Source organism: Lithobates pipiens, unplaced genomic scaffold (genome assembly GCF_037356315.1).
Source record: "Lithobates pipiens isolate NorthernLeopardFrog02 unplaced genomic scaffold, aLitPip1_a1.2 Scaffold_22, whole genome shotgun sequence".
NCBI classification, from domain to species: domain Eukaryota; kingdom Metazoa; phylum Chordata; class Amphibia; order Anura; family Ranidae; genus Lithobates; species Lithobates pipiens.
This window is the reverse complement of record NW_027507784.1, coordinates 158140452-158153705: the sequence shown is the minus strand read 5'-3', so window position 1 is coordinate 158153705 and position 13254 is coordinate 158140452. Positions and strand designations below refer to the sequence as shown.

Here is a 13254-nt window from a genome sequence, read left to right as displayed (position 1 = left end):
TTATAAGGACTGGTAACTTGGTATAGGGTGCTACGGTACATAGGCTTGAGTGCGGTACAGTCTGCTGTTCTGTAAGGACCGCTATCGGTCCACAATAGATAGGGTTGACGTGCACCACTGCTGACCGCTGCCCTATACTGCAGCAGTCCTTCAGCGGTATAGGGACTGACGTACAGTCTGCTAAACACTAATACACAACCTGCTTGGTCCACAAAAGTTCTTATAAGGACTGGTAACTTGGTATAGGGTGCTACGGTACATAGGCTTGAGTGCGGTACAGTCTGCTGTTCTGTAAGGACCGCTATCGGTCCACAATAGATAGGGTTGACGTGCACCACTGCTGACCGCTGCCCTATACTGCAGCAGTCCTTCAGCGGTATAGGGACTGACGTACAGTCTGCTAAACACTAATACACAACCTGCTTGGTCCACAAAAGTTCTTATAAGGACTGGTAACTTGGTATAGGGTGCTACGGTACATAGGCTTGAGTGCGGTACAGTCTGCTGTTCTGTAAGGACCGCTATCGGTCCACAATAGATAGGGTTGACGTGCACCACTGCTGACCGCTCACCTATACTGCAGCAGTCCTTCAGCGGTATAGGGACTGACGTACAGTCTGCTAATCACTAACACACAACCTGCTTGTTCCACAAAAGTTCTTATAAGGACTGGTAACTTGGTATAGGGTGCTACGGTACATAGGCTTGAGTGCGGTACAGTCTGCTGTTCTGTAAGGACCGCTATCGGTCCACAATAGATAGGGTTGACGTGCACCACTGCTGACCGCTGCCCTATACTGCAGCAGTCCTTCAGCGGTATAGGGACTGACGTACAGTCTGCTAAACACTAATACACAACCTGCTTGGTCCACAAAAGTTCTTATAAGGACTGGTAACTTGGTATAGGGTGCTACGGTACATAGGCTTGAGTGCGGTACAGTCTGCTGTTCTGTAAGGACCGCTATCGGTCCACAATAGATAGGGTTGACGTGCACCACTGCTGACCGCTGCCCTATACTGCAGCAGTCCTTCAGCGGTATAGGGACTGACGTACAGTCTGCTAAACACTAATACACAACCTGCTTGGTCCACAAAAGTTCTTATAAGGACTGGTAACTTGGTATAGGGTGCTACGGTACATAGGCTTGAGTGCGGTACAGTCTGCTGTTCTGTAAGGACCGCTATAGGTCCACAATAGATAGGGTTGACGTGCACCACTGCTGACCGCTCACCTATACTGCAGCAGTCCTTCAGCGGTATAGGGACTAAGAGTTTTGTCACAGGGTCATTTAAAAAATGACATGCAGAGGAAGAGGCAGGCCCTTCCGCAGGGGTGGTAGGGGTAGGGCAGGAGCAACAGGCTTGAGCCAAAGTGGGAAGTTGCAGAAGGTGCGTTCAATTACTTTAAAGGATGCACCAGACTTGGTTGAGTGGCTCGCTCAGCCTTACTCTTCTGCACCCTCCTCATCCTCTCGATCTGCACCCTCTTCTTCACTCTCTGCTATGTGCACCCCCAAAGACACTACCACCAACAACACGACCACCACCACCACCACCACATACCTTCCGCTTGAGTCACTGGAATTATTTTCCGATCCATATCAAGAGGACATTTCTGATGCGCAGCCACTCTTGGTATTGGATCAGGAAGAGGAGGTAGCAACAAGCGCTACTCAGCAGTCTGACGCCAGTACCCAGATCAGCCCAAGGAGGAGGTTGGTCCCCGGTGTTGCTGCCTACTCTACTTATAGCGGTGGGGAAGGTGACGTTGATGATGACGTGTCTAGTGATGTCACGTGGGTGCCCACAAGAGAGGAAGAGGAGGGGAGTTCAGAGGGAGATATGGACCAGCAGATAGGGAGGAGAAGCAGCAATGACTTACATTGCACAGCAGGGACAAAGCAGACTGCAAATGTATCAGGAGCGAGTCATCGACCATGTACGGTCACATCTGGCGCTCCCAGGACACCGGCACATGGCTCCGCAGTGTGGGCTTTTTTTAACGTGTCCGCTGCTGACAATAGCGTTGCCATCTGCAATCTTTGCAGTCAACGCGTTAGTCGCGGTAAGCCCAATACTCACCTAGGGACGACCGCCTTAAGAAGGCACATGAGCAGCCATCACCGAGCCCAGTGGGAGCAACGGAACACACAAAGCCACACTGCAGGCTCTCACCGTCCAGCCTCGTCTTCTACTTCTCCTTCTCCTCTCTCCTCACAATTGTCCTCCACTCCACCTTCCATCACGCCAAGCTCACATTTTTCTGCAAAAAGGCAGGCTTCCGTGGGCCTAATGTTTGAGCGTAAAAAAATGATGACGCCGGATAACCCTCTTGCCCAACGGTTGGCGGCTGGCTTGTCAGAACTCATAGCCCGCCAACTACTGCCATATAAACTGGTGGACTCGGAGGCCTTTCGCAAATTTGTGGCCATTGGAACACCACAATGGAAGGTCCCAGGAAGGAAGTATTTCTCAGAGAAGGGCATCCCAGAGCTATATGGCCATGTTCAGCGGCAAGTGAATGTATCTCTGGCACACAGTGTCGGTGCCAAGATACATCTGACCACAGACACGTGGTCTAGCAAACACGGGCAGGGAAGGTATATCAGTTTTACTGCCCACTGGGTGAACCTTCTGACGGCCGTCAAGCATGTAACCCGTGGCACCCGTGTAGATTTGGTTTTACCGCCACGGATTGCATGCAGGCCTGACTCTTCTTCTCCTCCTCCTACTCCATCCTCCTCCCTCTCCTCCTCAGCTGCCTCCTCCTTTTCCGCTGCTAGCGTCTCTTCCACTGCACCGCCCAAGCTCCCCAGAACCTATTCCACATGCCAGGTGAGACGTTGCCATGCCGTGCTGCGTCTGTTGTGCCTGGAAGCAAAGAGCCACACTGGCCCGGCACTCCTTTCAGCTTTGCGTTCACAGGCAGATGAGTGGCTAACACCGCTCAATTTGACAGTTGGTAAAGTGGTGTGTGACAACGGTGCCAATCTGCTTAGCGCATTGAAACAGGGCAAAATCACGCACGTGCCGTGCATGGCACACGTCTTAAACTTGGTCGTGCAGCGATTCCTTGTCAAATACCCTGGGGTCCAGGACATCTTGCGGCAGGCAAGGAAAATCTCGGCCCATTTCAGAAGATCTTACACGGCCATGGCTCGCCTTGCTGACATTCAGCGGCGACACCATCTGCCGGTCAGACGTCTTATTTGCGATTGCCCGACGCGATGGAACTCAACCTTCTATATGCTTGATAGGCTGCTCCAGCAGAAACGTGCAGTTAACGTCTACCTGTATGAACTCTGCGAAAGAAACGGTTCTGGGGAGCTGGGTTTTTTTTCACCGCGCCAGTGGCTGCTCATGCGCGACACATGCAGACTTCTGCGGCCATTTGAGGAGATCACCAAACTGGTCAGTCGCAGCCATGGCGCCATCAGTGACATGGTACCTTATGCCTTCTTTCTGGAGCGTGCATTGCGTCGTGTCATTGATCAGGCTGTGGAGGAGCAGGAGCGGGAAGATGAGGAAGTCGCAATGCTGGATGAATTCCCAGGGGGGGCTACTCTATCTGAGACAAGTCAACAACAGGAGTCTGATGAGGAGTCAGAGGAGGATGGTGCCGGGGCGGATGAGCAGGAGCAAGAAGAGCATGCTTTAAACCTTTCTGGGATCCCTGTTGTGCGAGGATGGGGAGAGGAGAATGAAGAGGACGACATTATCCTGGATGATGAGCAGGAGCCAGGCCACCACACCGCTTCCACTTTAGTGCAAATGGGGGCCTTCATGCTCCAGTGTTTTAATAGGGACCCCCGTATAAAAAGCATGAGGGTCAAGGACCAGTACTGGGTGGCAACGTACTTAGACCCCCGGTACAAACACAAAATGGCGGAAATGTTACCGCCGTCGCAGAGGGCTGTCAGAATGCAGCACTTCCAGGCCTTGCTTCGAGAAATGCTGCATTCTGCTTTTGCGTGCGCTGGCAGAGGAGCAATTCCCACTCCCAGAGAAGGATTTGCGGGTACCAATCCAACAGCGCCTGCAAGAAGAGGCCGGTTTGAAGATGTGTTGGTGACTTCGGATATGAGGTCATTCTTTCAGCCGACCCATCGACAGGTGTCATCCGGATCCAGCATCAGGGAACGCCTAGACCGTCAGGTGTCCGACTACATTGGGTTAACGGCCGATGTGGACGCTCTGAGGAGTGATGAACCCCTAGACTACTGGGTGGGCAGGCTTGACCTCTGGCCAGAGCTTGCCCAATTTGCAATCGAACTGTTGGCTTGCCCCTCATCCAGTGTCCTGTCCGAAAGGACGTTCAGCGCAGCAGGGGGGATTGTGACCGATAAGCGTACTCGCCTAGCTCACCACAGTGTTAACTACCTCACATTTCTAAAAATGAATGAGGCATGGATCTCGGAGGAATTCAACACATGTGATCAGTAGACCATGTATATGTCTATAAACAATTTTTGGAATCAAGCACACAGACCTTCTTAATTCATTTGGCTCACTTCCCTGACCCAAAAAAGCACACCGTACTATATGCCCCTACCCTCCTCTTTGAAGAGGTTGAGCGGTGTCATATTTCTACTGGGGCTGCTTATTATGAGGGGTTCCCACCATCCCTGTGCTGTGCTGACTTCCTCCTGGGTGTTCTTATTATGAGGGGCTCCCACCATCCCTGTGCTGTGCTGACTTCCTCCTGGGGGTTCTTATTATGAGGGGATCACACCATCCCTGTGCTGTGCTGACTTCCTCCTGGGGCTGCTTACGGTGCTGCTGTCAGCGCTGTATGTCACGGAGCTGCTGTCAGCGCTGTATGTCACGGAGCTGCTGTCAGCGCTGTATGTCACGGAGCTGCTGTCAGCGCTGTATGTCACGGAGCTGCTGTCAGCGCTGTATGTCACGGAGCTGCTGTCAGCGCTGTATGTCACGGAGCTGCTGTCAGCGCTGTATGTCACGGAGCTGCTGTCAGCGCTGTATGTCACGGAGCTGCTGTCAGCGCTGTATGTCACGGAGCTGCTGTCAGCGCTGTATGTCACGGAGCTGCTGTCAGCGCTGTATGTCACGGTGCTGCTGTCAGCGCTGTATGTCACGGAGCTGCTGTCAGCGCTGTATGTCACGGAGCTGCTGTCAGTGCTGTATGTCACGGAGCTGCTGTCAGCGCTGTATGTCACGGAGCTGCTGTCAGCGCTGTATGTCACGGAGCTGCTGTCAGCGCTGTATGTCACGGTGCTGCTGTCAGCGCTGTATGTCACGGAGCTGCTGTCAGCGCTGTATGTCACGGAGCTGCTGTCAGCGCTGTATGTCACGGAGCTGCTGTCAGCGCTGTATGTCACGGAGCTGCTGTCAGCGCTGTATGTCACGGAGCTGCTGTCAGCGCTGTATGTCACGGTGCTGATGTCAGTGCTCTGTATTACGGTGCTGCTGTCAGTGCTCTGTATCTCCTGCACCCTCTTGTTTGCCTACCCTGGTCCCTGACCTTCCCTCTCCTCCATTGCCTTCATTAGCTCCATAGTCCTGAATTGTCAGAACAATTTCCCAAATAAAAAAAAAATGCTTGTAGTTATCGATCCCAAATTCACCTCATACATGTATTATGCTATTGTCCAGGTGGTGGGACTACGTGCTACCCCCTAATAATTACCCCGTGGCCGCAAATTCGACCTAAAGGTTTGCGAAATTCGCCTCCCATTGAAGTCAATGGAGCCCGCGGCGAACGGTCGTTTTCGCGAACGTTTGTGTCCGTTCGCGTTTCGCGTTCGCGAAACGTCCCGTCGGAAGTTCGTCCATCACTAATGGTCTGATTAAGAAAGTAAATGTACAGTTTATAGCTTAAGAAGGTATAGACTTCTATGAAGAGATGAGTTTTCAGGGATCACCTAAAGGATGACAAAGTAGGAGATAGCTAGCAGATTGGGGTAGAACGTTTCAGAGGATGGGAGAACATCTGGGGTAGTCCTGATGGCAAGATGGGAGGAAGTGACAAAGGAGCAAGAAAGCAGGAAGTCCTGGGAGGAGTGGAGTGGACAATTTGGTTAATAGTTTGATTTGTGATGTGGCTTAGTTACTTAGGATTTTGTATGGTGTTAATGTTTGTAATTTTACACATTGGTCTAGCAGAAGCCATTGGAGGGAGTGAATCGGTGTATGGTATAATTTGCTTAAAAGGGGCACATTTTGCAAATGTTAATATAGGAACAGTGATTGAATGTGGAACCTGAAAGAGAGGTCAGAGTCCAGAATTAAAGTGTGAAGTTGGTATTGGATGCCATGGAAGGTATCAACTGATGCAAGGAGAAGGTGTAGAGGGAGAATAGAATGGGTCTGAGGACAGAGGCTTGGGGGTCCCATACAGAAATAGTAAGAGGCGAGAAGGAGATAATATTGTAAGTGACATTGAAGGTGTGCTAAAATAGGTAGTAGAAGAACCAGAATAGAGCAGATGCTGGAATGTCAAGGGAGTGGTCTTTTTTGAATGGGAGTGCATGGTTATCTGTATCAAATGTGGCAGACAGGTTTAAGGGTAAGACTACGGAGTAGTGACAATTGGTTTTAGCAGTTAGTAAGTTGTTATGACATATTGAGTATGCATTATTAGCAAAAAAAGTCCACATAGTCAACATGTCACCCTCTGCAGGGCATACTGTTGTGTGCATAAACCAACTTTGTGCTGAATGCCTATTGAAAAAAAAGGCTTATTTCCACAATTTAGCAAGCCATTGCATGTTGTAGATTTCTGTTTGGCTAATATTCATGCGTCTAACTACTACTCACTCTTTACAGTTCCATTTTTCTTATGTCAGCTGGAAAATGGCAAGAGGTGCCTCCTATTAACTGTGACTGAATTTTATTTCTAGGTAACGCACAGAAATAAGAACACAATTGTTACTCTTCTAAAATCATGCCAGGCACATAATTGCTGCACATTTTCTCACAGTTTGAGTTTTCTTTACATTTAGAGGCTAAAATTGACTGCCCACCATACCACTGGTTTATAATTTCAATTTGTATTCCAAACAAACTCCTACCAGAATCTTGGATACAAGCCAATTAAGATGGCAAGGCTTTTCCTTTTGGGACAGAATGTACTTCATGAGATTCTACACAATCCATATGAGAAACTTTGACATTAAAGGCTAAGTTGACCTTTCAGAAAAATAAAATAAATAAAATAATAAATGCAAATATTTTTGCAGGTAAAAATTGCATTTATTTATTTATATTTACTGGAACCCACAGAGCATTCAGCAGATCTTGATTGCAATGTCAGGCTCCTATACGGTCTTCCTCTAGCTTTGTACCTATATCTTTGTATAAGCTTTCAGTTAGAAAGCTAGAGGAACACTGAATAAACTAAAAGCATGCTGAGCAGGGCACTTGTAGCCCATTCATACTACAAGTGCGCCACGGTGGCAGAAGATACTTGTAATTTTTTCATTCACAAGAATCTGTAAATGAAACATGCGGCTGAGTGGGTGGAGTCCTATATATATCACAGCGCCGGAGCAGTGAGACCCGGAAGTCACTCCGGGATCCATGGCAGCAGCAGACATGAAGACGGAGGACCGCTTCTGGGGCTTTGTTTTCAGGTAAGTTATTCATAATGAACTAGTATGCTATGCATACTAGCTCATTATGCCTTTGCCTTGCAGGTTGCTTCCCCCCCCCCATGGGTTTACAACCACTTTAAGGTCATAAATTAAAAATGTATTATTCAAAATCTATTATATTATATTATAAAATGGATTATAACAAATATATATTTATCTTATAAAATATAGCCAGTATTGCTACAGAATCCTCACTTAATGGTATATTCATATTCACATCAACCATGTTCTCTTTATGCATTTACACTTGAATGTAGTTTGAGATAACTACATAATATGTCACCTTCCATTGATAACTTACAGAGAAAGTAATGAAATAAGCAACTTAGCATTGGGCAGTGGCGTCGCTAGGAGGTGGCTACTGGGGCTATAGCCCCGAATCTGTGGCTCATAGCCACGAGTCTGATGTCCTGTAATAATGTCTCTGCAGACTCACAGGATGACATTTCTGGCACATCGAGGAGAGGCATGATGATTTGTTTTTCACAGTTGCGGGGTGGGGTGCTGCCCAGAACAGATTGGGCATGACAACTAAGCTCTTCACAGCGCCTTGAGGCGATTCAGTTCGCGTTGTGCGCTTTACAAATATTTTCATTCATTCATTCATGAATCTCCTCCCCCTGCTCCCATTGAGGACTCTGATTGCTTGAACATCCTGCTTAACTTCTCCTTGATTTGACCTGCAGTGTGGGTGGGCGGGAGGGGGTGTGGCTGGCCACAGAGATCACGCCCAGCCCATCTTCCTTGCATGCCTGTTCTCATCAGTAGGAAGCTAGCTCTGTGCTAAGCGTTTAACCCCTCCCCTCTAGGAGACTCACAGCGGAGCCACTCCCACTGAACTGCTGAAGTGGCGACAAGAAGGGATGTGTGTTCTGTTACAGGGACTAAGACCAGCTCTTTTTGGCTGCTGGTTGTGTTCATAAACTATGGTATGGATAAGGCTGCAATAATACTGCACTCTGTATGGATATGTGTTCTACTGTGTCAGCCCTATTGTCAGTAATATTATATCATAGCATCTATGGAGACTGTGGTAGGAAAGGAAGGAGACCTAGGCATATAACTAGAACATTTTCTGTGAGAATGCTTGAAATGACACAAACTCTGCTTTTAAAAAATATCAGTTCAATTTCCAATTATACAGTATATTCTTACCTCAGAAAATGTGTTGCTGTGTCTTGTGACCCTCCAAAAGTGAAGGACTGCAGGTCCCAGCATGAACCCCTCACAGCTTAGGATGTGTCAAACCCCCCGCACTCCCAACTAGTGAAGGACTACAGGTCACAGCTTGAATCCATGAGACCTAAGGGGGGGTCACATCCTTAGATTTCAGGCATTAATGCTTGGACTTGTAGTCCTTCACAAGTTGCGTCAATTGGTTGGTTCAACGAGCCACTTGACTGGACTTGTCCCACAGGCTAAGGCTCTCTGGGGATCCTGATTTAAGTAGGGAGGCTCTCTGAGGACTCTGATGTAATGAGGGGGCTCTGAGGACCCTGATGTAAGGGGGGCACTCTGGGGACCCTGAAGTAATGATGGGGGGCTCTCTGGGAACCCTGATGTAATGAGGGGGCACCAGGGACCCTGATGTAAGTGGGGAGATCTCTGGGGACCCTGATGTAAGTAGGGAGGCTCTCTCGGGACTCTAATCTAATGAGGGGGCTCTGAGGACCCTGATGTAAGGGGGGTCTCTGGGGACCCTTAAGTAATGAGGGGGCACTGGGGACCCTGATATAAGTGGGGGGATTTCTGGGGACCTTCATGGAATGAGGGGGGCTCTCTGGGGACCCTGATGTAAGAAGGGTCAATAATAACAATAATAAAAAAACATGGCATTAACACCCAGATATGTAGTGATATTTTATATATCTATCTATAATCACAAAATAATCACAAAATCTAGTGCAGCTTCAGCTTGTTCAATTAAGTGTTGATGAGAAAAACCTGGAAGCTGATTGGTTTATCTGCAGAACTGCACCAGGTTTTGCACAAAGTTTTAATCTCAGTTTTGAAAGAAAAACCTGATATAACATTATTTTTTTTCGTGTACTACAGATGACCCTCAGAGACGAAAGTGGCTGATGCGTTTCGATGAGAGGACATTCTTCACATCTATAAACCTTAAAAACTGATGTGCAGAACTATTGTATTCCAAGGTATGTACTCTCTGACATCTAGGATTCCAAATCTAACAAGAATTTGCTCCCTTAGAGTATATTTTTATGATTATATGTAGCAATTTTAGAGCATAGGGGAGCTACTACATACTGTAGTATTTGTCTATGTCAGATAGGAGGTTTGTTTTAAGTAGGGATGCTAATTGCATTTACCGAGAAAGGATGAGGATATGAGGATCATATGAGGGATCATTTCCAAATCTGTATACAAAATATAATAAACAATATGTGGTCTAGTAAACTTTTTGCTCTTTACTATAAATATATTTATTGCAGGCTATCCTTTAAAAAGAATGGGGTTGATTTACTAAAAGCAAATATAGTGTGCACTTGCTCCAGAGCTTACTAAATGAGGTAAAGCTTCACTTTGCAAAGAATACTCAATCACTTGCAAGGGAACTAAAAACCAGCATTTTTGCTTGCGCACGATTGGGTGATAGAAATCAGCAGAGCTTCTGCTCATTTCAGAGCTTCCCCTTAGATGTAGAGCAGCCATTCTCAACCTTTTCAGCACAGAGGAACCCTGGAAATAGTTCTCCGGTCTTGGGAAACCCCCGCTAAAAATGTAAAATCTACAACTCATCATACATAAGTGTGATGGTCATTGAGAAGAATGCTTCTAAGCCCTTGTACACACGGTCGGAGAATCCGTCGGAATGTGTCCTATCGGACCGTGTTGTCGGATAATCCGACTGTGTGTGGTATGCATTGGACTGATTCCATCGGAATATCCGTCGGACCCAATTTTCCAACTTGTTGGAAATATTTTCCGACAAACTGGTCCGATCGGACATACTCCGATCATGTGTAGAGAATTCCGATCGGACAAAGTGCCACGCATGCTCAGATCAAATTCCTAGACCAAAGCTATTGGCTACTAGCCCGAACGTAGTCCCGTCGCAACGAAATAACGTCATCACGTTCTGAACGATCGGATTTTCCGACAACTTGGTCCGACCGTGTGTATGCAACAGTTTCGGACACAATCCGTCGGACAAAATCAGTCGGACAAAATCCAACGGATTTGGTTGGCAGAATGTCCGACCGTGTGTACAAGGGCTTATACTTGCGGTTATTGGGAAGAATTACCCCCTTACAGATAACTAAAAATATGAATGGTGTCCTTGAGAACTTACCTGAGAGGCAGAAATTAACCATTGCTCCGGGAACCCCTAGCAACCTCTAGAGGAACTCAAGGGTTCCACGGAACCCTGGTTGAGAAACCCTGATCTAGAGCAACTACACTAACAGTGCACAGTATATTTGCTGTTAGCAATTCAACCTCAATGTATCATCCATAAATGTATGCAAAGAAACAATATGTAAACTAAACAATAGGGTTACACATATATGCACTGATGTTCATGGAGGCAAGAAGCAATACACAATCCACTGTTTCTGCCTACTTTATGTTTTCCCAGTTTCTCCATTCAATTGTAAGTAAGATTTAATTCCAAATGAAGAGTTTTTTAAGGTTTTAGCTCACTCAGCTGTGTGCGTTTTAAGACTTTTTTTGCCCGCTTTTTAGTAAGTGTTCTGCCCACAAGGGGTTGTCCCATTATATACCCCTGTGGGCAGTACTGCCACTGAATGTGACCCATTTAAGTGAATGCAATGCACTCATTTGCAGCATGGTGGTGTGATCTTATGCCCCGTACAGACGATAGGACGTTGATCGCATATTTCGACAACAAAATCCATGGATTTTTTCTGACGGATGTTGGCTCAAACTTGTCTTGCATACACATGGTCACACAAAGTTTGTTGGAAATTGTGAACGTCAAGAAAGAGGTGATGTACAACATGTGCGATGAGCCGAGAAAAATGAACTTCAATATCCAGTGCGGCTCTTCTGCTTGATTCCGAGCATGTGTGGAACTTTGTGTGTCGGAATTGGGTACACACGATCAAAATTTCCGACAACTGATTTTGTTGTGGGAAAATTTGAGATCCAGTTCTCAAATTTTGTGTGAAGGAAATTACGATGGAAAATGTCCAATGGAGCCTACACACAGTCGGAATTTCTAACAAAAAGCTCCCATCGAACATTTTCCGTCGGAAATTCCAACCGTGTGTACGTGGCATCACAGTGTTTAAACAGGAGGCACAGAGGTGAAGTATTGCCTCCCATCCTCCTGTGAAATGTCCTCTGAAAAGTGACCCACCATGAATCACATTTTTAGAGGGACAGCAAGGGAAGAGCTGCCTCAACCTCATCCTCCCTGATGAATTAATTTTATCATACACCAGTCTGGATCTGTCTTCTGCTGAGACTAAGACTTCTTGCTTAGCTCGGGTTTATTGAGACAGGGACCACCCTGTCCCTCTTCAACTGTCACTCTCAGTCATCAGTCTAGCTCTGTGTCATGTGTGTTTAGGCTATCACAGCACATTGAAGTCCTGACCCCCTAATTGTATGGAAACGTTATAATTTGTGGGTAAGATCAACCTGTCTACATTCATTATCCTCCCTTGGGCAGACTGTTTGAATTTTTTTGAGGGATCATTTCACTTCTGAAACAGGATCTCTCCCTGTCACCTACTACTCTCTACAGTGACAGACAATGCTTCTGCCAAATTACTTATACAAAAAGAATTCAATTTAATTGACTAAACATGCTTTACAAAGTGCATAGCAGTGTCAGCGAAACCTTGATGCTGCAGCTTACATTAATTCTTATAAAGTGCATCACATTGAACTGTAAATGCAGTTTGAAATTGTCAGGTCAATAGAATCTTTAGGCTAAATGTACTGTGTGCACTGGGCACCAGGCGGTGTAAAGGTTAGGAATACACATATATGCACTGATGTTCATGGAGAGTCAGCAATTGCTGCAATTTCCCGAGGAGAGGATCATTGGACAGTCTCTCTGTTTGCTCAGATGCAACTAAGCATCGTGTATAGGGTTATTATTCCAAACCTGACAGTTTCCAGACTTCACCATTAAAAATAATTGTTTACAATTGATGAGTAGCTTGAATACACATTCAGAAAACAGGGAGCTATCGGCTCAGATATTCTGGAAGAATGATATATTATGAACTAGACAAATATAAGCCTGAAGGTTCTGGCCTGTGTAGCCAGTGACAATATGCTGCCATTTTGTCCGTGAAATAAGAGATGATGACACTGAGAAACATAATAACCGCTCTGTGCTTCTGGTTATTCCTCCTTGCTCTATAAACAAAGAAATAAAAGCACCGCCAACATAAAAAAAATAGTATTTTCAACAAAACAAACATATAAAAAGATCAAACCCCTTCCTACAAAATCAAGTGCTTATGGAATAGGTGAAAAAAAAATCAAAAATTCCCTTAATGGCTTAATCTTATGACCAATTAGGTCTGAAGCAGCTACCATTCAAACCAACCAATGGTAAGTTTTAGTGAAACAATAAAGCAAATATAAAGGCAGCACAACATAGAAATAACACAGTCCGATTATTCCAGGTGTGCTATCATAC

General features: G+C 46.3%; 1 protein-coding gene across 2 annotated transcripts in view; it reads left to right on the top strand.

Moving 5' to 3' along the window:
• The window catches only part of ZDBF2 (zinc finger DBF-type containing 2), an 82815-nt gene that overhangs the window by 23465 nt on the left and 46096 nt on the right, over positions 1–13254 (top strand). For both annotated transcript variants that reach the window (XM_077448515.1, XM_077448516.1), the window contains exon 2: positions 9669–9769. The gene's annotated coding sequence lies outside the window, so the exon portion shown is untranslated. The remainder of the gene's footprint in view (positions 1–9668; positions 9770–13254) is intronic.